The 27,436-nt window shown below is 41.9% G+C and overlaps 1 protein-coding gene across 15 annotated transcripts in view; it reads right to left on the reverse strand.

The window, feature by feature from the left end:
* The window catches only part of LPP (LIM domain containing preferred translocation partner in lipoma), a 667,328-nt gene that overhangs the window by 292,119 nt on the left and 347,773 nt on the right, over positions 1–27,436 (reverse strand). Inside the window, exon 1 of one of the 15 annotated variants that reach the window (XM_073895759.1) lies at positions 17,268–17,332. The exons of 13 other annotated variants lie outside the window; for them this stretch is intronic. The gene's annotated coding sequence lies outside the window, so the exon portion shown is untranslated. Of the gene's footprint in view, positions 1–378; positions 472–17,267; positions 17,333–27,436 lie in introns of those variants that run through there. One more of the 15 variants, XM_073895772.1, reaches the window with a different exon arrangement.

A 27,436-nucleotide genomic window follows, 5' to 3' on the forward strand; every position in this document is an offset into this window, starting at 1 on the left:
TTTATTTATTTGAGAGAGAGAGAGAGCTGGAGGAGGGGCAGAAGGAGAGAATCTTCACACAGACTCCCTGCTGAGTGCAGAGCCCTACACGGGGCTCAATCCTGGGACCCTGAGAATATGACCTGAGCCAAAGTCAACAGTCGGACACTTAATCAACTGAGCCATTCAGGAGCCCCTGCAGTAAACTTCTAATTTCTTTTCTAAAACCTTCAGTGCTCCTGTCTTCTCCCAAAATGCTGCCCCTAAGAACCCAGCTGCCAAGGGGATGAAGAGTCCAATGTACAAATTCATTGCATTGCACAGAATCCATTCATAAGCTGCCCTTCCAATCCTCACCAATGTATTATTTTGACAATATTCTTTCTCTGCTCCACATACCTCATTCTCCAAGTACTTCAAATTCCTTGCCAAGCTGAAAACACCATTCTTTTACACACATTTATTTTTGTGATTGCAGTTCCTTTTGCCTGGACTACCTGTAGTGTGTCTCAAAAAATTCTTAGATATCCTTTGTGACCTAACTCAAATGTCACATTCTTTAGTTAGCCTCATCCTTCTCTACAGCCTCACAGTAAGATATACACACCCTCTATGAAAGCACACACTGACAGACTCTGCCCTTCCGGGCCCGCAGAAACTGTCCTTCCACACTGCCCCCTCCCATGCTCTAACCTACTGAGCTATTGTGGTTAACTTATGTTAAATCTCTGTACTTTGTCACATTTTCTTTCCTCTTCCAGAAGCCCCTTCCCTCCCCCTCTCCCCCGCTTATTTTCCCTGTGCCATCAACCTAGCAAACTCCCATAGGTTTCTCAGACCTCTGTTTAGAATGACCACATCTCAGAAACATCTATAGGTCTACCAAGACTAGGTTTTCATTATCTGCCCCATGTGTTCCCAGAGCAGCCTTTGATGATCCTGAATATTGGCCTCTAACACCATATGGAAAATAGTCTGTTGAGGGACATTCCGTGAGAGGCTAGGTTTTACAGAACTCTTGTCAGTCTCTATAACTCTAGCACCTAGAAAGTCCCTGGTACATGGCAGATGCTCAATGCATATCTGTTGAGTAAATGTACTGATTATCTCCTTTAGAAATAATTTCAGGGACACCTGGGTGGCTCAGTCAGTTAAGCGTCTGCCTTCGGCTCAGGGCATGATCCTGGGGTCCTGGGATCGAGTCCTGCATCAGGCTCCCTGCTCAATGGGGAGCCTGCTTCTCCCTCTCCCTCTCCCTCTGCCTGCCACTCCCCCTTGCTTGTGCTCTCTCTGACAAATAAATAAATAAATACATAAATAAATACATAAATAATCTTTAAAAAATAAATAATTTCAGTCTGAGAATTACATGGTAAATGAATTATAACTCAAAAAAAATCTGAGTTACCAATCTATGTTTTTTCACTGTAGCTTCACATCCCAGTTGCTGGACAAAGGTCTTACATGCTTGCATCCTTATTATGGAGCCTGGTACACATAAGATACTCCATTATATTTGCTGAGATTTCATAAAAGTGAAGTGTTATGCCAGATTCTAAGCCACTGAACACTTTCTACAAACGATCAATTTATATGATGCTCCTCAGTAGGTAAATTGATAGTGATATCATAAATCACAGAGCTGGAAAATTCATTTATTTCAACATCCACATTTTATAAATTAAAAAAATTGGGCTCAGTAAAAGAAGTAAATTATGCATGATCATGCAAATAGGATCCCAAAAGAATACCTCCTCCCAAATCAATATCATTAAAGGTGTCCGACTTAGAAAGATTTATGTCATACCTGAAGCCAGATTTAGAGTTATGAGTATGGACTGTGCAAGCACCAAATAGTAAAAATAAAAGTAGGAAATAAATTTGGAAATAAATAAATCACACACAAACACACACACACACACACATCTATATGATTAGATTAAACAGGTGTTGCTAATCATGAAAAGAGGAATAAATAAACACTTAGCTTGACATGAGTCATTATTTGATGGGCTATTTCAGGACAGAATTGGTATTTCTAAATGGCTGATACCACGAGAGGCTACACCAAAGAACCACAGAAGTGGAAAATAATCACTAATGATTTCTTTTATGGAACAATTCCATAGACTATGACGAATTCCCACTTAAGGATTCATAGTATTAGAAATTTCCACTTGGACAATTTTAAGCTTTTAAAAACCCTCCAAAATTGACACCTAGGAGTAAGTATGTGACTCAACTATATATCACTAGCACTGTATGATATTAGAAAATTTACTAGGGAAAATCATTCCGTATCTCTGTTTTTTCAGCATATTCATCTAGAAAAGAAAAAAAAAAACAGGCCATGTGCTCACATATCTCTTCAGAATGCAAGAACTTCGACAAAGTACCCCAAAGCACAAACCTATGAGGTATGATAAAGAATACCCAAATTCCTTGCTCCTCAGAGATAAAACTCAGCATATACAGTCTGAAGCCTAAAATCCCAACTATCTATTTCCTATCATAGGACTGAAGGCCCATCCAGGCTCACTCTAGTTCCTTAAAAGATCCAAGCTCCTTCCTAAGCATGATACTGAGGTATCATTTCAGGAGTCAGCTCCTCTGAGAACATGACCGGACCCTCCCAGTAAACATCACTCCAGATAACTCCCCATCTACACCTTTTATCCTGTATGACTATCTGAATTTGTTTACTGGCTTATTTTTTTTTAATGATAGTTATTGACTCAGTAAATATTTATTGTGATCATCTTGTACAAAATACTCTTGCTTTTTATATCCTGGTATTCACTGCTCCAAGCACCATGATTGCACACACAAGCTAAGCAGATAATACATGTTTATGGAATAAATGTTTAAATAAATGAAAATAAAATGGCTTACTAGATAGTAGCCAAAAAGAGTGAAGAAGAAGCATATTAAATAGGATAGGATAGGATGTTTACTGGCTTATCGTTTATGTCTTTACATTCCCTTAGGTTCTCCTCCAGCATTTATGGTCAGCCAGAGAAAGAAGCTCCTCTGCCTTAGTCATCCTTTAATCCTAGTACCCAAAGTTCATACAACATAGTAGGACGCAGGTGTGATGAATGATGAATGCAACAACCTGAGTTTATAACCTAGATGTGTTACTTACCTGAATAAAGACCAGGAATCATAAATATATCTGTCTCATACTGCAGAAATCCCTAATATTAGGAGAAAATACCTTATAAACCACAAATATGGTATTCAGACAATGATAACAGTATCACTCTGTAAGACCTTTTTGTATGCCAGGCTCTGTTCTAAAAAGCACTTTACACAGGCACTATGATGCCTTTGACTATACAACGCACTATTTGTTTTTACCACTAATATAGAAATAATTGGTGCCGGTGAATCTCTAACATGATGATTTCTCATCATACCAATTATAAGATGCGCTTCAATCTCAAAGAAATTAATGAAAAAAAGTGCTTCATAGAATAGAATGCCGTTTTATACATTTAATACTCCTCTAACAATCCTGAGATAGGTCCGATTACCATCATTATTTTACAGATGTGGAAACTGAGGCACAGAGAGCTTAAGTTACTTACTCAAGATTTTACAGGAGTTTCGATGATAACAAGGAAAGATGAACAGGGACTCAAAAAGCTCTATAGCTTCAGCTCTCCATAAAGTACCAAGAGTTAGGTTCACTTATCTAAACGATACAACTGAACCAGGAAATTCTCCTCCCTGAAGTGAATGGTACTCTGACCTCTAATAATGCTCATGGCAAAGTATTATGAAAATAACAGTAGAAAGAGAGCAGTTTTAGATGCTGAACTTCCAGTTTTCTCAACTTGCATCCTCTTTGCAATTATATAACTCAGTTTTTTACCGGACCAACTTGCACTCATTTAGATTTTGCTTTTAACTTTTCTCAATCCCTTCATTTATCTGTTTTCTGTATTCATAAAGACACTGAAAGCTATTCTGGAAATGATCAGCTATTTGTGTTTAGGTCTACTTTCTGCCCTTCTCCACTCCCCATTCTCCTTGGTCTGAGCTCACTAGGCATTAAATAACTGTTGCTGACTAATTAAAAGCAAAAATGAGATCTGATTTGGCATCATATCCCATGGCATGAAATTAACAACAACAACAACAACAAACCCACAACTCAAGCATATATTATCGTTAGCTTCCCAAATATGATTAGTAGCAATCTTGGTGTAACTTACATAATAAGAGAGCATAGCTTTTCGAGCCCAAGCAGAAAAATCCAGGGATGCAGTATGTATGGTGGTGGGGGGAGAGAGCTGAAACACATACATGACTTTCAGAGGTGTGACTGTGAAGTGACCCAAACCCGATTACTGAATAGCTAATAAAGCTAATATAGGAAATAGGACACAGATTTAAAAGAGCACAGTCACCATCAATGTTCAATTATAAAACAATATTCTTTTACATACAAAACACCTCAAACACCGATAAGTTGTTTGTGGTGTCCGGATCCTCCATATGAAAGTCAAGACGTGATATTCCAAATCTCCCGTGAAAGTCTAACGTACTTATTATTAGGAAAAGCAATCAAGACATAAATCCCTTATAATCATGTAAGGGAAGACTGAAAAGAAACACAATTCTATCAGTTTTTAATTGTTCACCAGAGATCTTGGCTAGTTGAGAAATTACTGAGAATATAAGAAACCTTATTAATCCATTTGCAATCATATGAAAATTCCTACTAACTACACTATAAAAGCTTCCTTTCTCACATACAGGTTAAGAACTGTTCCAAAACTGCTTTGTTTCTAAGTCCTGCTTGTCAGTATATAATCCTCCACCCACACCACCTCTTAGTAGCAGGTAGACTTGTGTAGAAATGACTTGCATATTTCTGGCCAACAGCTTTGCCCACATTTGCAAAAGTCTGGAAGTGTGTGAGTAAAGGAACATCCATACATTTTCCAATAATACATGTTAATAAAAATAACCTTGAGGCATAGTAAAAGTCCCTTCTGAGTGATCAAATATTGAATGCTTTCAATTATTTTAATATTAAATGTGTTTTATCCTATTTGGTTCTTCAAATTCTTTCTCCACAATGCATGAGACTCAGTATGTACTTGACACCGTATTTATGAACAAACAAAAATCGTGTTCAGGGTTTTAAGAAAACTATTAGAAATACTAGCTTTGAATGGACAGAAATAGAATAAAACCTTTTAAAAGCCCTAATAATATCCCACAATTGCTTTCTAATGGGCTCATTGCTGTATTCATTCTGTTTACCAGAAGTCTGTAAAGCTTGATGCATGTGTGTATAATGCTAATTCATCTCTTTTAAGGGATGTTGGCATTTGAAGTGATGCTTACTTGGACAGAAGCTTACTTGCCCTCTATGCATAGGTGTGTTTGTGTATGAAGGAGCATCAGTGAGGAACCTGACATTTCATGTGATGGTACAAGCAACGTGGAAGTGTCAAAGGAGCCTGTTTCTCCTGCAAGGATTTTACTATATGAGCTCTGACAAAATCTCTTTGGCTGTTTTATAATCTGTAAAAAAGGCAAGTACAAAAAGTTGTTCTTATATACCTTAAAGAGTCATTAAGATGTGAACATTACTTGAAATATAGATCTTTACTAATGACAGTAATTTCCTTCATTAATTGTCTCTTATGGGAAATTTTCCATGGTACGTGCTAACTAAATTTCACTCAGACTACACATCAGAAAGCATTCCTCTGACTGTCTGGAGCAGCCAAAATGATTTTACAAAATCACTTTAAAAACTGTCACAGTAGGCACATCTTACTGCAGATAAGGGAACGCAGTTGTGATATGAAACTGACACTGGAGGCAAGCCCACGCAAGCGTTCGTATAAATCTGAACATTAGGTGTAATCAGGTGTCCACACTGCCTTTCAGTCAACACAAACCAGGTGAGAGTGCTACCCAACAGTGGAGTGGATTTGTTATTCTTCTGAAACTACAGTGAAAACTAAATACTGGGGGAACATGGATCTAGAGCCAAGGAAAAGGCAGTAGGAAAATGCGAGGAACACATCTCTACATAACAGAATTTTTTAACTTGGAAACATCGGGGGAGAAACCCCATCTAAGATATTCAGTTCACCTTGACTTCCTAACCCGTCCTTCCTTCCAACTCCCCTGACCGTGCATGTCCATTCAGCAATCCCCATCACCCAGTGACATTCCAGACCTCCCCTCCACATATCGCCACGCTAGCTCAGAATATGTTTTTAGTCACTTGCCTTTAGCCAGCTGCACTCTCTTTGCCTTTATAAAACATCCACTCATTCCACCTTTACCTCGTCCCTGAAGCCCTATTTGGTGCCCCCCCCCCCCCCGCCAGCCCTATACCAGGCTGGAGGCTAGGCCCACAAATTAATACCTTGAACGCCGCTGTCATTAAAGGCAGGGGAGATGTTCACTCCCTGCTCTGGAGTTTTCCATGGGGAAGGACCTTCCATGGAGAAACATTCATAATAACATGTCTGTGCCTCACACATTCTTCTCCTGATGAAAATCTTACTGAGGAGTCAGTCCAGTGACTTAGCGGATTGCCGACTTTGAGGACAGCAACAGGGCATGTATGGTTCGGCCCCTTCCAAGTTCCACTCAGAAACAGCTGCCTACAAGAGCATGCTTTTCTCTGCTTTTTCAGACTCCATATTGTTTGGGGGTGGGGCAGGCCCTGTGCAGACCACTCTCAGCAGGGCAAACCTGTCTGTTCAGAGGCAAGACAGTGATTTCTCTTGACCTAAAGCTAATGAAGTCAGCCAAGGTGGTTTTATCAGTGCCAACACTGACAGTTTGGTTTCCATCTGTCTGCCTCCTCTCTTTCTCAATGGCTTCTGAGCAAGGATAGAAAGGAGGGACTCTGTTTATTGTGTCCTGAGAATGCTCACCTAGCCTTTCAGCTGACCTTTATCTTGAAGTCACTCGCTATCTTGTTTGTTTGTTTTTGGTGACTCTGGGGTTGTACCTATTCTTGAAAAAGCCAAGACACAGTGCAGACCTGGATCATCAAATTTCCAGGGGGCTTCAGTGTGGCGCCACCATACCTTTGCATGAACCCGTTCAGTGCATATCCCAAAGGGCCAAAGGGTCCATCTATATTTCCTTGGCTTCACACACACTCAGGCCCTCTCCTGCACACCTAACTTCCCTTCCTTCTTTTGAGAAGAGCAAGGTTATGTAGCATACATTTTCTCCTATTCAGTAACCTATTTCTGTTAATGGACTCCTCTCTGTGCAGGAACAGAGGAAGAGATGCCCCATCTCCATGTTATGTAAATCTTCCCATTTGTCTTCTTGCTCCCATCGCTCCCACCTCTTCCAGAACCCCGTTCCCTTGTTCACGCCCTTCTCCACACTCACTAGTATCTTCCACGGCTCCCAGTCCACATGAGCCTTCTCTTCTGCATCTGAACACAGGTCTCACTTTGATTTGGGGGTAGTGGGAAGCTAGCTTTAGTTCTCTGAAGATAGCTTTTTCCTTTTTTACAGCAAATTTCTTGAGAAGATAGAAAGAGTAAAGCCTAGAGATGAGAGCAAAACTCAAAAAAAGTTCCACTGTTTCTTAGAACCACGTCAGAATCAGAATCTACATCTTCAGAGCTTTTGGAGCACGTGGACTTAAATGCTACATCCTGAAAACCTTCTGTGTGGCTAACTTAAAAACCCACTGTGATGGAGGAGGACACAGAAGGTTGAGTCTCTACCACACCCACAGTTCTGTTCAAGGTTAAGAGCTTCAAAAAATTGCTTGTTTTTAAGAAATACATTTCCCACAGCTTTGTAACAGGTTAATTCGGAATTCTGGCCACAACTAATTAGATGAAGAGACTGAACCCAAACCAGCAACATAAGATATGTTGGAGGAAGAATTCCTTCCCAATTTGTAGTGGAGAAGAACCAGCTACAATAATGGACCTTATTGTTTCAAACATGTGAGGGCAAGGCACAGTTAGCTGGCAGTACAAGTAGTAAGGAGTGGAAACAAGAGATACACAGAGTAGCAGGAAGCAGCTGAGACAGGAGAGGACCTTAGCGAGTGAACATCATGGTGTCCTGTCCAGAGGAAAGCTACACAGCACCACTGACAGGAGCAGCAAAAGGAAAACAGAAAGAAAAACAGAGAGAAGCTAAGCCATAGGAAGGGAGACCACCGTTTAAGGAAACACTGGGGGTTTACTTTGAGGGGATGGCAAAATCAGCTACTGTTGTGTCCCTCAGTGATATTCCAGGTTTCCATGTGGCTTTGTTGTCTGGCTGATGACATGGTAAAGTCAACTGAGGTAACACTGAGCACGCCTTGGCTTCCTGCAACCTGAAAGAGCCTAACTACAACAGAACCGAGGAACAGTTTCTTTATTTTAAAGGAAGTTGGACAAACATGATTCTGACCACACTGGCATATCATGGTTTAAGAAATAACGAAGCCTTTTTATATAATGAAAAGGAAAATGGAAGGAAGGGGAAAGAGAGAGTTTACTGTGCATGTCTGCTTGCAATCTTGTAACACCAAACAAACCATTCAGATTAGCTCTCTTCTCTTCCATGGCCCTTTCTCAGGTTTTAGTCCCTTTTAATTACCTCTCGTCCAAGGCAGCTAGGAAAGGTGGCAAGAGCGGGAGGCCTGGGAATAGAATTAACTCTCTGGACGCTTAGATCATATAAGCAGTACAGAAGGTGGAATCATATATTTTTCAAGCTTGATTATGCAAAACACTTGTTTCTTAACAAAGAATAAGATAAAGGTATTTTGTAGTTCATTGCACCATTTGCATTTTTAATTACGGTAGACATCTTTATTGAATTAAATAACTTATTCTAGCTGAGTGAAGAGTGTGGCTGCTTTAAGTAAACAAAAGTGTCACAAGAATACCTTACTCTTCCTCCACGGCGAGCACCTGTATCCAAACCACAGAGCCGCGGAAAACAACCTCCCCCAACATTTACTCTCCTGGCCACAAGTACCTATTTAGAGAAGTGTCTGCACTGGTCTGAACAACACATCCCCAAGCAACGAAGTGGAAGCTCAGGTCGATAACATGAGCTAATATGAGGACTCTAACATTTGGGGATGGTGGTTGAAACTTAACTTATAAACCTCAAAAAAACAAGCTGTTATGGGGCACCTGGGTGGCTCAGCCTGTTAAGCATCTGCCTTTGGTTCAGGTCATGATCTCAGGGTCCTGGGATCGAGCCCCACATAGGGCTCACCACTCAGCGAGGAGTCTGCTTCTCCCTCTCCCTCCGCCCCCCTGCTTGTACTCACTCTCTCAAATAAATAAATGCCGTCTTTAAAAGAACAAACAAACAAACAAACAAACAAAAACCCCAAGCAGTTCCAGTTCTGGATGTCTAGTTCTAGATTCACAAAAAACACAGACACCCATGCAAGAAGCTCATGTTAATATTTATAATAAAGAAATGCCACCCCTTAGTGCCCATCAGTAGAAGAAGCAAATGATGGTACACTCAAACTATGGAGCAGGGGACAGGTGTTAAAAACAATATGGCATATCCCTGCTTACTGGCATGAAAAGATCTAGAAGCAAAGAGCAAACTGGAGATAATATCATAACATTTATTTTTAAAATAAATGTTAGCCATAGAGTCATACCCATAGCCATCGCCATGTGTATTTATGTATTGTTAAAAGATTGCAAAGACGCATGACAAACAGACGATACTGATTATGAAAAATGTACGGAGTTGGGGGAGAGAATACAGCAGTAATCAATACAGTGATCCGAGGGAATGCTTTTAAGTTCATTCTACATACTTCTGATTGCCGGAATATGTTGTGATGAGAATTTATTCACATACTCCACACATATATATGTTTCGGTAAAGTTAAGGAACAGGATGTCTTCAAAGTACTGCACACATATGTGACTGGTGGGCCAGCACTGCTCAGTGGAGGGATAATCAAAAGGACCAAGAATGAGACCCAGTTCTGCCACGTTAGAAGTAGGATTTGGGGCAACTCACTCAACATCGTGTGTAATACTGGGACAACAGTTTCTGGCCAAGCAAACTCACAGCACAGACTCGATGTGAAGGTAGAATAAGATGAACACAAATCCATTCTACAAGGCACCAACAATCTATACATCTCAACTACAACTACCATCATTATATTAATTTGACCTCTTAAATTTCCCTGGAGAGAAATAGCTTAGTTTGTGATAATAGATAATTTGTTTTAAACTCCTCCATTTGAACCACATCACTTCATCCTGTCTCTTTCACTAAGGTCTGGAATTAAAACAAACATCAAATGAGGCCGTAGGATTTTATTTTATCTGTCACATACTGCTGTCATTAAACACACTTGAGATGAGTGGGTTTAGTTCAAATAAAACTGCTTCTTTCCCAAACTCAACAAACACGAAGCAGGGAGAAAAGGAAGCCTGCACTTGAATCATGTTCAGAAGCCCTGCACGTTACATTTCAAGGAGATCCATCTGGCAGGCTGACACAGTAATAAGTTCTTTTAATTGTCAGGTCACTTAGATTACAGATCCAGGCTGTCAATTTTCCCATTGCAGTTTTTTTGTTATTGGTAGCTCCTTTAAAAAAAAAAATTTTTTTTTTCCTCTAGTTATTCTCAATGAGGAAAACTACCTTCTTCTTCCCCAGGAAGGTAAGGAGGCAGCAATTCAATGCAACAAGCATTTACTACTGAGCACCAACTACGGGGGAACTGGGCTTGCTGTTAGCAATTCAAGAGAGAATATATAAAAATCCCCGTCTTGCCGGAAGTCACAGGCAACAGAGGCAATAAACTCTTACAACCCCAAATGACACTCATAATGGGATCAAAGTTTCTGGTACACCTGATGTGCCCCATCTTTTTCAAAGGAATTCCTTCTCAGATGTACAAATCTACTTAATCCTGGCAGTTTAGCTGCTTGCAGAAGGAAAAAGAGCAACACTGAGGAGATGGTAGAAAGGGGCATGGCTCTGTGTGTGTGTGCACATGCACAGTACATACTGCGGCGATCCTCCAACCTAAGCTCAGACTGCCCTTCCACGCAGTCTGGCGTCCAGCTGCTCGCCTCCATGCACTGTAGCTTCTCGCTGATGTCCCAAGTTGCAATATTGCTACTCAGTTTCCTTTTCTGGATGTTTCCCTCCTCCAAACTTCTATTACACTTTCATTATATTGCACATAGTCAGTGCTCAATAACTAGGAAGGAGATCAACACGCTGGAGGATTTACCGAACACCTGAGTTGAAAAGAACCTGAGAAATGATCTAGTTTGGTCCTTCATAAAAGATGAGCTAGATGTTCAGAGAAGCGAAGGGGTCTTCCAAAGTCAAAGAACTAGTGGAAGAGGTGGGTTTGGAATCCACTCTTCTGACTTGCCCAGTGCTCTGTCTATAGCATGCCGTTCCCTTACATTTTTGAGGAGTGACAGGGACATGTACTGACAAGCTCAATGGATTAGTAAGTATAGACAGCATACCATTAAAAGGAAGGAAAAAAAAATCAAGGGTGCGTATTAAAACAAGCGTACTTTTTTTTACGGTGACTGCTCCCTGAGACAACGTCCAAGACATTGTACATTCAGGTACCAAGAGCACCTTTCTTGCCCACCGCAGTGAAAAAAATGTGTACTACGAAACTCTGAAGAAGCCAATGGCAACAGTGAATTTCTACTCCGAGTAAAATGCTCTCAGAGCTTAAGAAGGCATTTAAGGTTGGGAATATATTAGAAAGGGAGGCAAATGCAGATCCCTATAGGCTTAAGAAAATGCTTCCCAGTCTCATTTCATTCTCCTGCAAGAAAAGGCAGATTTGCTTAGGGACTCAGGGGCACACAGACACCCTAACTCAGGCTGGAAGTCCCACTGACATTCAGAACAAAAGCCAGGGCGTTAGACAGAGAAAAGGCTGCTGCAGGAAATCAGCCTATACGGCACTATTACTATAGGACTCCAGAGCACATCATTTCTTTTTCTTTTTCTTTTTTTAACATTTACTTATTTATTTGAGAGAGACACACACACCCACATGCACACACACACGCACGCAAGTGGGAGGGGTAGAGGGAGAGGAAGAGAATCTCAAGCAGACTCCCCACTGAGACAGTAGCTAGAAGTAGGGCTTGATCTCACAACCTGAGCCAAAATCAAGAGTCAGATGCTTAACCGACTGAACCAGTCAGATGCCCCCAGAGCACATCATTTCATCTATCAGCCTGTTTTCTCATCCCTAAAATGCACATAAGAATCCCCACCTTCAGGACTTACTATGAGATTTCAATACTAATAAATGTATGAAGAAACTCTGTAAATATTAATATATTAAGTGAAAGTACTGAATTGTCATTATCAAGAAAGAACATCAGCGTTCTAAAGGCCTCTAGAGCTACCAGGCTCAGAAATCTTACCTGTTTACTGCTGCAGGGGTAAGAGTGGGACTGTATAAACTTTGAATCACAGAAAAGGAAGAAAACAGAAATGGTGTCCTCAATACTTGAGTCTCCAATAAACTAAGGGGTAAGTGAATGAACTTGAACAATCCATGTGGCTCTAGAGAGACCTAAGGGATAGGACTGCCATTTCAATATGGAGAAGGAAATGACTTGGCATTGGTCAACGAGCAGCTAATTCTGAGAGTTAGGATTGGAATCCAGCTCCTCGGGAGCCCACATTCCATTCGTAGGAGACTATGGAACAAGAGAAGCCTAAGAAACACACAGAGAAATGGACAACCCAGCGCTGCAGAGATTGCTGGGTAGTGATTTGAGGCCTCATTAAACTGGAAGGGATCCTCCAGGATGACTGCAGGCCATCTTCCTTTCCTTATCAGAGCAGTGGAAGACCCTTTTGGGGGTAGCACAGCACAGAGAAAAACCAGGTGAAGAAAGACACCCCAGGCCACCTACAGGAGGGGAAGTAAAGCTGCACCTATTCAGGGTCAGTTCCTGAGTTGAAGGTCATCTATGCATTCTCTCTCTTAATTCTAGCCATGTCATAATGTAAACATAATTATTCCTCTCTTACCATTGAGGAAATTAGGATCTAGGGAAGTCAAGCATCCCTCCAGCATTCACAGAGCTCCTGAGTGTTAGATGGAGACTCTAGGTCCCAAACAGCAGAGTGCGAGCATGAACTCGTTCTCCTGGGCCAGATGAACGCCCGCACCAGCCCTGGCCCGTAGAGGGTAAGGGGCTCAGATGCTGGACGCAGGAGGTCAGCGGAGCCTGCTGTGTGTGCAGCTTGCATTCAAAGGGGAAAGTGGTTTGGGGGACAGTGTGACATTCACATTTTCTGAAGTGAGTCAATGTGAGGTAAGTGTTATTATTTTTTCTGATGTGAAATTGGGGGATTCTGGATACCTTTTTCAAAGTGCAAATATTTCTCTTTGTGGCAATGACATGGCAAAAGAATACTAAAATATGCATAAGTATAAATATAACTGGAGTGGGTGAGGAGTCAGAATGGCTGAACAAAGAGGCTAACAAGCAGCTTTGTTTCCTAGTTCTGAGTGAAATAGTTGATTCTGTGAACACAGAAATACAAGAATGAAAACAACACAGTCTCATTGGTTTTCCCTACTAGACACAGCTCTACGTACTTCAGCTCCAGCCTTCATATAACTGAAGCTCTTATTATACCATCATCCTTAATTCATAAAAATCAAATTGTATTACTCCGTTATCATAATGTTCTAAGTCTTTCTCACTTGGTGCATATTTCACATATCATTTTATACTCTAATGAGATCCTGAATAGGTTACATTACATATACATCTGATAGAATATTTAGGACTCAATTTTCACCATCACTGAACAGCTTTATGCAATTCATATATTCAAAAGTGTGTGAATAATCAGGTACTTGTGATCATGATGGTGGACCAATTAAGAGCTGAAGGTTGGGCCCTATGTCTTCAGAAGGAATTACTTCTCAGTCCCAGCCTAGAATTCTGGGCTGGAAGAAGCACTGGAAATTATATTCCTCCAGCTCTTGCATGTGACATTTGGGGAGACTGGCCCAGACAGGAATAGGGACATGTTGAAGGACACACAGCTAGGCAGAGGCAGAGCGCATACTAGAATCCAGATATTTTGTTTCCTAATCTCCATAATACCTTCTTTGTCTCCCATCTGAGACAAAGTCAAGATCCTTGTTTTATCAATAACTCCTCTTTTTCCCCATGAATTCAGAACAGAACAAAGGCACTGCTACTCTGAGAAAAAGCAGAGTCATATACACATGTCTCTCCATAGACAGAAAGTTAATCAAATGTAATCAGTGTGACCCAGTGTACTTTAGATCATTACATTCATTTTTGACCTGTGGAGAACCTATAGTTTTATTTTGCTTTTATTTAGAATAGCAAGTGGGAGGTAAAAAATGTCAAAATAACTATGGCCTAGCAGTTCTGGTAATTCTATTCATTGAATTGTTTTAAAGATTGTTGAGGGTTTGATTTTTTCCCCCAACTGTCTTCACTTGTTCAGCAAACATTCGTTGAGTTCCTAACCCATATCAAGTCCGAATGCGTTAAATACAATGAAAAATCCAGAAACAGAGGCGGAACACACACACACACACACACACACACACACACACACACTCCCCACAATTCACAAGTTTCCTGTCTTATCAGAGAAGGGAAATGTACACAGCTGACCTTGACCGTCATAGAGTATAGAATGTGACAAGTGCCCGAAGAAATGTGTACGTCAAGTCCAATGGGGAGGGAGGCAAGTTCCAAGGATGAGAGTGGCAGATAGATAGTGATGAGACATTATAGGAAGCTGTAGACCAAGAGCTTTCTAGAAATGACAGCTCACTGGAGATGTGTGCAATAGGAGAGATTATGAACTCAGTAAACTGTAGCACCGTCAGGTGTAAAGAGGAGGTATGGGGATACAGTTTTTCATCCTGGTGTGTTTAGTACATAAAAGTTTACCCCAAATTAGGAATCTGTTTAAGAGAAAGGCTTGTGTTTCTACAGAAGAACAAAAGAACTAAGAAGCAGAAAAGGAACTTTCTGGCCAGTACTGGAGAAGATATTTTGTCTGAGTGTCTATGTGGGAGTAAACAAGCATGTGTACACACACACTTGGCTTGCTTTCTGCTCAAGAATATTAACGGGGGTGGGGAGGGTGCCTAGGTGGTTCAGTGGTTAGGTGTCTTGACTCTTGATTTTGGCTCAGGTCATGATCTCAGGGTCTTGAGATCGAGCCTCGCAAAGGGCTTCATGCTCAGCAGGGAGTCTGCTTGAGATTCTCTCTCCTCCCTGTCTCTCCCCGCCACGCTCTCTGTCTCAAATAAAATAAATAAATCTTTTTTTTAAAAAAAAGAATATTGATGGGGATGAAGCAGTACACTTGTTATGATGAGCACCGGGTATTGTATAGAAGTGCTGAATGCCAAATTATACACCTGAAACTAATATTACACTAACTGGAATTTAAGTAAAAACTTTAAAAAAAGAATATTGATGGGGCACCTGGGTGGCACAGTCAGTGAAGCATCCGACTCTTGGTTTTGGCTCAGGTCGTGACCTCAGGGTCCTGAGACTGAGCCCTAAATCATGTTTCGAATTTCTCTCTCCCTCTCCCTCTGCCTCACCCCACCCCCACTCTCTCCCTCTCTCTCTCTGTCAAATAAATAAATAATTTAAAAAAGAATATTGATAATATCCGTTCTTTAATGGACTGTGGGATCTTGCACAAGCGAGTTCACTTTTCTGTGCCTGTTCGATAGCTTCCGACACGAAGGGCCGAAATTGGGCTCTTCTCATGGCCTTTGTTGTTCTGCTTATTGCATGATTACAAGCAGACAAGAAAACACCAGAACAACATGAGCACAGTTCTACAGACCTGAATCAATTATGGCCCAAGCAACAATAAGAAGACTTCTAAAATCTCTGCCTTCCCCCAAGGTTCTTCTTGACTCTTATCCTTATTCAGGTAGTCAAGTTAGCCACAGTTGTGTCACGGGGGGCATAAGCCACACAGTGCTCTGAGGAAGGACAGGTCAGTGGCAAGTATGGTTATAGCCTTCTCAGTAGGAACACAGCAAACTGAGAAGCTGAAGACACTGCCTTTTCCACTGAGAAGACAGCTACGTGAGAAAGCCAAGAAACACCTGTCGCCATTTTCTGACCTGAGAAAGCAAGGCACAGGAATTGGGGGAGCTATTTGCTCATGGTATCTCACTCTGTCGAGAGACACAGCTCCTAAAATCCACCACCCATTGCCGGAGTTGTTGCTTACAACACTCCTCCTGGCCCAGTGTTGATTTAGATGTAAAAACCTGCTTCAAGAATCCAACAACCGTGGTTTTTATTCCATTTCCCATGAGCAACTGCCCCATACCTACCAACCAAATGTCATTTCTAGCTTGGATCATCACTGGAGCCTACAGTCTGCCCTCACAAAGCTGCCAGAGTGATCCTTGAAGTCTGATCACATGACACCAAATGTCCCCATCTCCCTTGCACTAAGAGTCAACGTGCTTCCAACAGCCTGCAAGCTCCTATGTGATGAGCAGGGGCCCAGTGTGTCCCTGACCCCATCTTTTCTCATTCCCTGAAGATCACGCAGCTCCAGCTACCCTTGGCCACTTTACTTTTTCTCAAACAGGCCAGTTGCCAGCCTGGCTCCTCTCCCAAGCCTTCCACACATGTGCTCTCCTCTGTCCAGAACATATTTCCCTCTGTCCCAAATATCTGCAGGGCTCACTCCCTTGCCTACTTGAGATTTCTGCTCAAATATCACCCACTCATCAGGCCTTCTCTACCTACTCTATGCCAAATAGCAAGTGTTACTGCACTCTCACCGAAGTATTTCCTCTCTCCATTAATCTTTTCTCTCCAGCACTTTACTTCATCAGACAATATATACTTGCTTATCTGCTTCTTATTCCTCTCCCCAGAGGAATATGAACTGTTTAAGGAAATACATTTACTTTTATTCAAAGCAGCACCTTCATCTTCTACAAGAGAGCTTGCCATTCAACGGGTGCTCACAAAATATTTGTCATACTACAATAATCCCCCCTTATTCATGGGGAATACATTCCAAGACCCCCAGTAGATGCCTGATACTGTGATAATACCAAACAGTGTATATACCATGTTTTTTTTTTCCGATTTACACATACCTATGACAAAGTTTAATTTATAAATGAGGCACAGTAAGAGATTAGCAATATGATAACAATATACTCTAACAAAAGTTATGGGAAAGTGGTCTCTCTCTTTCTCTCCCAAAATACTGTATTGGACTGTACTCACCCTTCTTCTTGTGGTGACGTGTAAGGATAAAATGTCTTTTTGATGACTGAAGTGAGGTGCATCATGGGCATTGTGATGGAATGTTGGGACACTACTGACCTAACAATAGGCCAGAAGGAGGATCATCAGCTTCTGGACCCAGGTTGACCACAGGTCACTGAAATTGCAGAAAGCACAACCATGGATAAGCGGGGGGAAGGGGGGCGGCGCCTGCTGTATCGAATACATGCTTTCTCTGGTCACTCTTACTGGAGTTCTAGAAGTAAGATTCAACTTGAAGAATCCAGAAGAATAGTGTAAAAGCGTGAAATGTAATGCAGCAGTGTAAGCACTTGTAAATGTGGCTTGTTGATTTAGAATCAAAGTAAAATATTACACATCACCATCGATTAGGACTGTGACTCACAGACTGTCAAACGTGGGAGGCAGCTGTGCTGGCCTAGGATGCAACTGGGAGCCAGGTGATGCTGGCCCCAGGCCTGGCAGTGCCGCTGACCTACTGCACAACCTCGGACGAGCAGCCTCATCCCTACCGATGTTCCTCATCATCCAAAGAAAGAGGGATTCACCTCTAATCGCTAACGTGCGTTGGTAAGAATTCAACTACCACTCATTCACAAGATACTCTTTCTGAGTTTACATAGAGGAGATCAATTCACTGCTGTCAACTCTACTTACAAGTGAGGAAAGAAGTCACATTTGAAATTGTGTGCCCTTTTCTATAAAATTATGCCACGTCATTGACCTCTAAAGTGGGAGACAGAAGATTCTTCCTCACTATGCACCACAGTGGGTGTTAGAGATTATCAACTACAGCAGAGAAGTAACAATTCAGGATGCTAAACTCTTCCAGAAACACACGTGCACACATGCACACACACAAAATTCATGCCCATGCACACACATGAAATTCACACCGAGAAAAACAATTTGCAGTTTTCCTTCAAATGGACTCATTTCCCATCTTGATTTGCCGTCTCACATGTACAGGAAATGTGTTTTCTCCTAAGTAGCAGAGACAACCTTTAAAAATACACCCCCTCTTTATTCCCCAGCCTGCAACCCCATGAAGATCAAAGCCAGTTTGCTATTCTGTATTCACATTTCAATGATCAGATTTAATGTGAGCACCTCGATTCTATCTTTACCTAAGTGACTCATTTGGTAGAAGCTTGGGCATCGAAAACTGCTCTGACAACCCTCTCCTTTGAGGTTGACTCCACGTTGGTAGTGTTACAAGCCAATGTCCTGTTTAGCTGCTTCCCTCTGCAACACAACAGTGTAATTGGAACTGACTGAACAATAAATCTCAATTTCCCTGTTCCATCAGGAGAATCTTTCAATTTACTAGGCTTCCTCTATTCACCAGCTCCTGTGTGTTACGAATCATTCTTGAACCAGCACACAAGTCAACTGCCCATTCGTACGTTGAAGGTACAGGGAATTGGTGCCAATTTTTTCATTAGACATCCTAGATCTGCTCCTTGGGGACCCCAGAGAAAACTGAGTGTTACACCTGGGTTGAACATATGAAGAGGCTATCCCCCTCCACACTCAGGCTCTGTCAGCTCCAGAAAGCACAAATCCAATCTGCTGCTCTTCCAAGGAACAGGCATCTCTTTGTCCTCCTAAATACCTCGTGCTATGACTGAGTTCCAGATTCCAAAATCTGAAACACCTCTGCCCAATGAAAACCTTCCTGAACTTTTTACCCAAGTCATAGACCATGAATGGCATTCCCCCAGGCTCCAGAAAAACCAAGTAGGGAGATAATGTAGAAAAGAACATGGTAAAAAGGGATGAGAATATTAATGATATGCAGATGGCATATCTGCATTGTATCCCAGTATGTTGAGTCAAAAAATAGATTTAATTTTCCCATAGAAATAAACGCAAAGGGTCGTTGGGGACCACAGAGCTGCTCACTGCAATAGTTCATTACAAATGAAATATCCCTGTGCTAAAAAGAACTGAATAGTTCCCTACTGCCATCAGAATAACTTCAGAACTCTTTACATAAAGCACAAAACACACTTCATGATCTGGCCATTCCGTCTCTTCTCATCGACAGCCTCACTGTCTATGCATGAACAATGTGTAATTACTTACATTCCCATAAACAGACTGTGGAAGGCAGGATAATGGTTCACCCACAGGTGTCCACAGTCTAACTCCCAGAACCTGTGAATATGTCCCTTTACGTTGGCAAAGGGGACCTTGCAGATGTGGTTAAGGTTAAAGATCTTGAAATGCAGAGGTTATCTGGGATTATCTAGGCAGGTCTAGGCTGATGACATGACTTCTTGAAAGCAGAGAACCTTTCCCAGCTATGGTCAGAGAGATGAAACAGGGCTGGCTTTGGAAGGGCTGGGAATTTCCTTTGGAGAGGAATAGGCCACGAGCCAGGGAATGTGGGTGGCCTCTGGAAGCTGGAAAAGCCAAGCAAAGGGTCCCCTAGCACCTCCAGATACCAATGCAGTTCTGCTAACACCTTTATTTTAGGTGAAGAGACATGTACTGGACTTCTAAACTACAGAACTTTAAGATAATAAAGAAATGTGTTGTTTTAATCACCAACTGTGTGGTATTGTTACAGGAATAATAAAAAACTAGCACATCGGCCAAGCTCACTCCCACTTTCTGGCCTTCGCTCATGAGTTTCATGAGCTGATGCTGGTCCTTATGGCATCCTCTACTTATTTCTCATAGAGTTTTCCAGATCATATTGAAATCAGCAACACATGACTAGCCAGCCCTAGGTCCCACTGGGTTTCTCAGAACATGTGCTTCCTCACCGATGGGTGCCTAGCAATGCCTAGCAACTAGCATACAGTACTGTCCCTCTACTAGAGAAACCACTGCAGTTATAGGTACTGAATAAGTAATCCTCATGGGAAGTTAAGATATAATGATTCAAGGATTTATGAAACATCAGAGATCAAAGTCACAACCCTCATTTGACAGATGGAGACATTGAAACTGCGAGGGGGAAGGCCTCATGGACACCTTACATTTTTCTTACAGTTAACCAGTTAATATTCAAACTACTTACATAAGCTCCTCCACCTGATGTGCAAGGACCTCCAAGATGGTATCACATCTTCCTAATCTGAACTTTTACCATTCCTCCCTGCTCCTACCCTACTCCCAAGACAAAGCTCTCTCTGCTCCTGGAGCATCATTCCCACTGACATTATTGAATGCCCATGGTTGACCAGTACATAAAGGTCAGATACAGGTGGGACATTTTCGGTGGAGAATAATCTCTCTGGCAGAAAGGAAGTTCAACAGCCACCACCATCCCTCCTACCCCCAACACACACAAGGTGTCTATTTTCCATAGTAGTGCATATGTTATAATTTGTTTGTTTGTTTATTTTATTAGCATATAATGTATTATTTGTTTCAGGGGTACAGGTCTGTGATTCATCAGTCTCACACAATTCACGGCGCTCGCCATAGCATATACCCTCCCCACTGTCCATCGCCCAGCCACCCCATCCCTCCCACCCCCCCACCACTCCAGCAACCCTCAGTTTGTTTCCTGAGATTAAGAGCCTCTTATGGTTTGTCTTTACTAAAGTAAGTCCCTAAAGGGAAGGTGTACTTTTTATAGCCTGGTAACCAACATAGTATCTGTTCCATATGTACCTATTAGTTTGATGAGGAGCCAAAATATTTTAAAATATTTGGAAAGACTAGATGCTTTATAAGCAACTAGGTTTATTATTAAATGGAATAATAGAATATGAACTCTCTACAAGAGTTCATAGTTTGGACACTACTTCTCTATGTAGAAATTTATGCAGTTCTTACTGAAAACATCCTATGACCCAGTTTCTTTCTGCAGATCCAACAAGCTCCCTGAGGCTCATAAGGAGATACACTGCCAAGAGATACATGGATACCAACTAATGTTTGGGAATGTAACAAAGCATTTTCACTGATATCTCATTTAATAATACACAACCTTGTGAATTAGGCAGCACAGCTACCATTGTCCTTATTCTGGAAATAAGGGATATTTGTTCAGACAACTTTTCTCACCATGATCTGGGTGTCCTACCACTCCTAACCAACAGCCATGCCAGCCCACTTGCCAGTAACCTGAAGCCTGTAAGTGCAATGGGCCAGCTAATTTGTGCTTTCAGAGATCTCAACTGCCAAAAATAAATGTGTGCTTAGGAGATGCCCACCATGGTGAATACCCAAAGGTTTGTTTTTGTTGGCCTGATTTTTCAAGAACCGTCACTTTGTTGGCTGCTGCTTTATTTGATTTCTTATTCTGCTCTATGTTGAGCCACACTTTTAAAACGTTGAACAAATCACTATAACACTGGAGTCTTGTTCAATTTTCGAAGTTACAGAGACTGGCGAATGGGAGGGGGGGGTGTTCTTTTAAGATCCCAATAAAACAAAGATTGCCTTTGAAGTATCTTGGTCACATTCACACACACATTCACTTCTCTTACCATCAAAGTACCTTGTCAGAATACTACCTAATCTGAGACCTACACACAGGTCAGGAAAGCCTCCTGGCCAGTGTACAAACTGAAGGTATAAATACAGTGACAGAGATCACAGACACTACTTTTCACAAAAGGAGACGTTACCATTTAGCATGAATATTTGAATGCACACCAATCTTGAACCTCTACGTGTCCATCAACTTCCAAGACAGGAATGACGGGTGAAGGAAAAAAGAACTTGATTGGTAATTGCAAGTCCTCTTTTCTAAAGTCCCTGTCTTGTACATATCACCTCTGCAACTGTAACTCAGTCGCATGGCTCAGTGTCCTCATTTCCAGGATGGACAATACATGCGTGGCAGTGCTGTGGGAAAGACACCGCGGGGAAGTCCTAAGATACTGGTTCCTGCAGCGAGTGGGAGTGCACATCAACAAAGAGCCACGTCTTGGCTCTGAATGTTCCTGCAATGAGGTAATAGCAAAGCCAGTCCAAGTGTTTGCTAGAATAAACAAGAGGCCAGAGATGTGCTCTGACATGACTCCCCTCCCTGGCCAACAACTAGGTGAACGTGTCAAGAAGAGAAGATGGTGTCAGAGGTAAAGGACAAGAGTCACCATATCTCAAATGCAGATCATTTTGCATGTTTTCTAAAAGACTTCTTTTGGCATCCTCTCAACAGAACTTAGGTACACTTCCATGCGGCTGTAAATTGCTTCGTTTCCCCCATTTATGGACCTGCCCCCAAGTCACCAGGAAGTGACAGAGAAAGTGATAAGGACCTAGATGCTCTGATTTCTAGTCTGGATTATTCCCATCATAATACGTCCCTTCCCTGTCTAGAGAAGTCACGTGATATACATTGCAGTGTGCGAAGAATTGATTTTTTTTAAATCTTACTCTATTACGTTAGTCACCATACATTACATCATTAGTTTTTGATGTAGTGTGCCACGATTCACTGTTTGCGTATAACACCCAGTGCTCCATGCAGTACGTGCCCTCCTTAGTACCCATCACTTGATTTAATTTTGAAGATTCTTTCTTTTAGGGAGTCGATCTTTTCTGGGTACTATTTCAGAGTACCACTGGAGAGCAGATAGGCGTGTGGGCTTGGGAACCAGATAGCCACAGCTGCATTCACCACTTAGTTGTGAGATGTACGACTTTGGAAAACTTATCAACACCCCCCCAAGCCTCAGTTTCCTCATCTGTTCAACAGGGATACAGCTAGTACCACCTCCTAAGTGTAAACATTAAATAAGACAATGCATGCAAAACATTCAGCACAAATCCTGATAATTAGAACTTAGGTAATATTAACCAGGACTAGTACATCCTGAGACACTAAAGATCACGCCTCCAAGTCGTGCTGAGAATGCACAGGCAGCTGTCTGTGCGTACGTTATATGCGCAGGTGTGCATAGGTGTAAGTAATTGGGGATGTGCATGGCGTCTGTGTGTATATGGATAACTCTGTATACATAACTGTGTGCACGTGTACATAAGTGCCTCAGTCTGCATCACCCATACTGCTGTATGAGCCAGTGTGTGTATGCTTGTGTGCCTACAAAGGGCTGGAGAAAATGAGGAAAGGGGAAGGCAAAAACAGAGAAAACAGGGTCAGGGAGATGGCGAGAAGCTAGATTACAAATAAAAATAAAGGCCTCGACAGACAATATCTCTAAAAACACATATCCTGACCAGCAGAAGGGCAATTAGATATCTCATACCACAACAATGACACATCTTCAGATTAAATTTCTGAATCTGTTCTCCCATTCTAAAGCCTTTTCTTCCCAGAAATTGCTAAACAGGGAACAAGAATAGATGTGTGAGCCCATGCATGTTTGTTTCTTATCCACTTCAAGAAAGGGCGTGAGGCGGTCACAGAGCGTAGGCTTAATTCTTACGGGAAAAAAAAAAAATAAAAGCCTATCCCCCGTAAGGAAATGGGTGGTAGTGGAGGCCTCTGTGCTACTGAGCCTCAGGTAAGCTGAGTCTCTATTTATGGGGGTTTATCAGTCTTTTCTACATCTCCGATGCTGCACTCTGGAGATAATGAGATAAAGCACAATGCTACAGCTTTCAGTGGTAAAGCCAGGGCATTACTATAAAACAGAATGTTCTGGCAGTCAGGCTTGGAGCTACCAAAAATACATAAACTATGTAAAATTATTTTTTTTAAAAAATCACCGTTGGCAGGTTTCTGAGCTATCAGGCAAGCCAATGTCCTCTAATCATCGATGGCACCAAGAAAAGAAAAAAAGTTTGAAGAGGTAGAAGCAACACAGTGAGGCTCATCCATGTATATCTTTCTTGGATTTAAATTAATAATATGGCGCTTTAATATACAGGGGGAGATAATATATTCTGGTGCTGTAATCATATCTTAATATGTTCCAACCCTCCAATGGAATCAGTAATGAATACAACAAAATAAAACAATGAAATATAGACTTCTCTTAAACTGTCCATCGAAATCTGGCTGACATGGACATTGCTTTGTGTTGGAACATCTCATTATCGTTTTCATAAATTTAAGGCCTCTAAACACATCAACCATGTATATTGCAGGAAGGACAGTGGCCCCTACTGTTATCAAAATATCATGCCCATGGGTTTCTTCTCCTGCCATTCCTGTGGGAGGCTTGGTTTCTTCTCAACTAGGTCTAATCCCTAGTGTCAAGGAAACTGGTGATGATTTAGGTGAACCCAGGATGGAGGCCAAACTAGTACTGGCACATCTTAGCACCCCCTGGCCCCCACACCACTATTTCCCAATGGGGTGCATTTTATGAGAGGGATGCATAGTAGCAACATGAGTAGACAAGTTGCTCCCCTGGCCAGGCCTCAAGGCCCTCCTCTGTAAGACCGAGGGACTCAAAACGGAAGACCTCCGGGCGCCTGGGTGACTCAGTTGGTTAAGCAACTGCCTTCGGCTCAGGTCATGATCCTGGAGTCCCGGGATCGAGTCCCGCATCGGGCTCCCTGCTCAGCAGGGAGTCTGCTTCTCCCTCTGACCCTCTTCCCTCTCATGCTCCCTCTCATGCTCTCTCTCATGCTCTCTCTCTCAAATAAATAAATAAAATCTTTAAAAAAAAAAAAAAAAAAAAAACGGAAGACCTCCAAGGGCCCACCCCATGTTGGAGAGGGGGACAAGGGCAAGTTGAAACAGGTAGCATTTTACAAAAAGCTCTGCCATCGCTAGCATCTCTGCCCTCCTGGTTTCAACCTACCTCCTCTTTCTACCTTTTAGATCTGAATCAAAACTATCCTGATTCTTCCAGAGCAAGAGACACAGTGGCTGACAATTTTTACACACACAGCCCTCCTCCTATTCTGCCTTTCCCCTCCCTCTTCTTCACCCCAAGGATTTCCTCATTTATTATCCCCATATTAAAGGCAGCAAAACAAGGCAGGAAGTCTACTGAAATGTTTAAACACAATGAACCACATCAGGAAAAAAAGTGAGGACTTGAATTCCTGCATGGCGATAACTCATTCAACTCACCAGGTCAAGCTCCCTCTATCCATGAAATAGGACACTTTCAAAACACCTACCACAGCAGGTCATGAAAGGGAGTGTGAAACAGTAGGGTCGATCCTCCTTTTGGGGTCTGAGGTACGGACAAGCTAGGTGTCTTCTTCAGGGAATGAAAACCTCATGGGATATTTTCTCTTAGAATCTGAGGGGATCCAGGGTTCAAATCCTTAGTATTGTGAGTTGAAATGCTGGCACAAGAGAAGGGAAGCAGACTGGCTGGTAAAAAATCACACAACAAGTTAGGGGCAGAATTAAGATGAGAATTCACAGCCTCTGTCCACTGTACCATGTTGCCTTCATCCTCTTCTGGTTCTTTCAACCTCTGCTTTATTCTCATATGGGCTTGGCTTTGATCCATGGAAACTCATGGTTGGATCAGTGGGAGAATGGTGAGGCTGACCCCACATGGACAGTGGCACCCTTCCAGCATTAATCCCAGCCTAGGCAACAAAATAGTCAGTCCTCAGGTCTTTCCTGAAAGCTCCGAGGTACAACATGACGAATTTGCCCAGTAGAATGGGACTGCTTTTCACAGTAGAGATAGAGATGCCTCAGCGTGGCCTCCAGAGTGAGCAGAGTGGGACTCAGCAATGTTCCGGAGCCCCAAAGGCCTATTTCAGTAAAGAGCTATTCCATGTTAGCCATCTTACAGATCAAGTTTCCAGTTCAGATTTCATTTGAACAGAGTTCCCAGCTATGGAGAACCACTGACATGCTAGAAATATGCTGGGAACTGGAGACAGAAGAAACAAATTTAACCACCAGATTCTCTAGGATGTTTTTTTGTTTGTTTGTGCTTTTTGGTAAAATTAAGTCATCAGATTTCAGGGCCTCAATTTTGTCATGTATCAAATGAGGTAACAACGAACTCACATGTGTTAAGGAAAACAAGAGACAATGTGAATGTGCTTTGTCAGTAGTAAAGCACTTCTGAATCACGAGTGTTACCATGTGATAACGCTATACAGGCCTGGCAGCTTCTAAAGAAGGGATGCTAGAGGAAAGAAGGCTGATCCTAAAGGCCTCAGTGACTTGTGACTGGTTTGATTTTACCCTGACAGGACACAAGACGTTCTAGGCTGCATCCTGACAGTTTTCAGATGAGTTCCTGGCACTGAGTTTGCACTGAGGACTGAGATCACTGGAATCTCTGAGGGATCACAGAGAAATGCAATATCGTGTATGTTTGTTGTTTGTTGCCTGAGATTCCTGGTACTGAGTCATCACTGAATTTATAAGGCAGGAAGACAGAAGTGGGAAATGTATTTGCAGAAACATATCCACCTGCCTTCTTCCCCAGGTTTAGCTCATGACACTTGCCCTACATACCCTGATCTCCAAACAGGCTGAACTATTTCTAACTCCGCAATATATTGACTTAAATGCCACTTCTAAAAAGCCTCCTCTGACCTCTCCAGAAGGGGATTGGACCACCTTCCTCCATGAATTCATAGAGGCCTGTTCATTCATTCATCACTATATTTATTATATATCCTGTCTTCTGTTGGCTCATCCATTTCCTACATTAGAAGTCACTTGTAGAGTGGGCAAAGGGTAAAAACTGTTCTCCCTTGATTTTAATCTGTAGTGCCCTGCATTTAAGAGGGGCTTAACCATTGCTGGGGAATGAAAATACATGATTCAGGGAATAAAGAAAGTTGTTAAAACAGATACACACTAGCACAAAACCTAATTGTGACTTTCTCAATTTGTGGGTTGGACTCTGATAAAAAAAAAAAATCCCAAAATAGAAACCAGTAGGATTTAAGTATTAGATAGATCATCATCGTCTAGTAAAATAGCACAGCTGAACTTCTCGGGGACAAGGAAAGATGCTTCTCAACTTCTTTATTTTTCAAATATTGGCCCCTTTTCCCTTTTGTTTTTTTTTGTGGTTTTTTTTTTGGATCTATATCTTCTTACTCAGCTGTTCTCCCTGGATTTCCTTAGACTCCGGTAAGTCTTTTTAAATTAAAGGAACAATCATGGCCCCTATAAACTCTGTGTGGAACTAGTGGCATGTTAAGTTGTTTTCTTTCTTGGGGCCTCCTGGCACTAGCCCCTGGAGTGCCTACGGGCAGGCTCAGCCCCATCCCTTCCACAGGTATTACTACTCCTGTGTGTGATTCCGCCCTCATCAGTCTGCTTCCCTCTC

The sequence above is a fragment of the Callorhinus ursinus genome, unplaced genomic scaffold, assembly GCF_003265705.2.
Source record: "Callorhinus ursinus isolate GAN/ISIS: 27379988/994484 unplaced genomic scaffold, GSC_fseal_2.0 scaffold1, whole genome shotgun sequence".
NCBI lineage: Eukaryota > Metazoa > Chordata > Mammalia > Carnivora > Otariidae > Callorhinus > Callorhinus ursinus.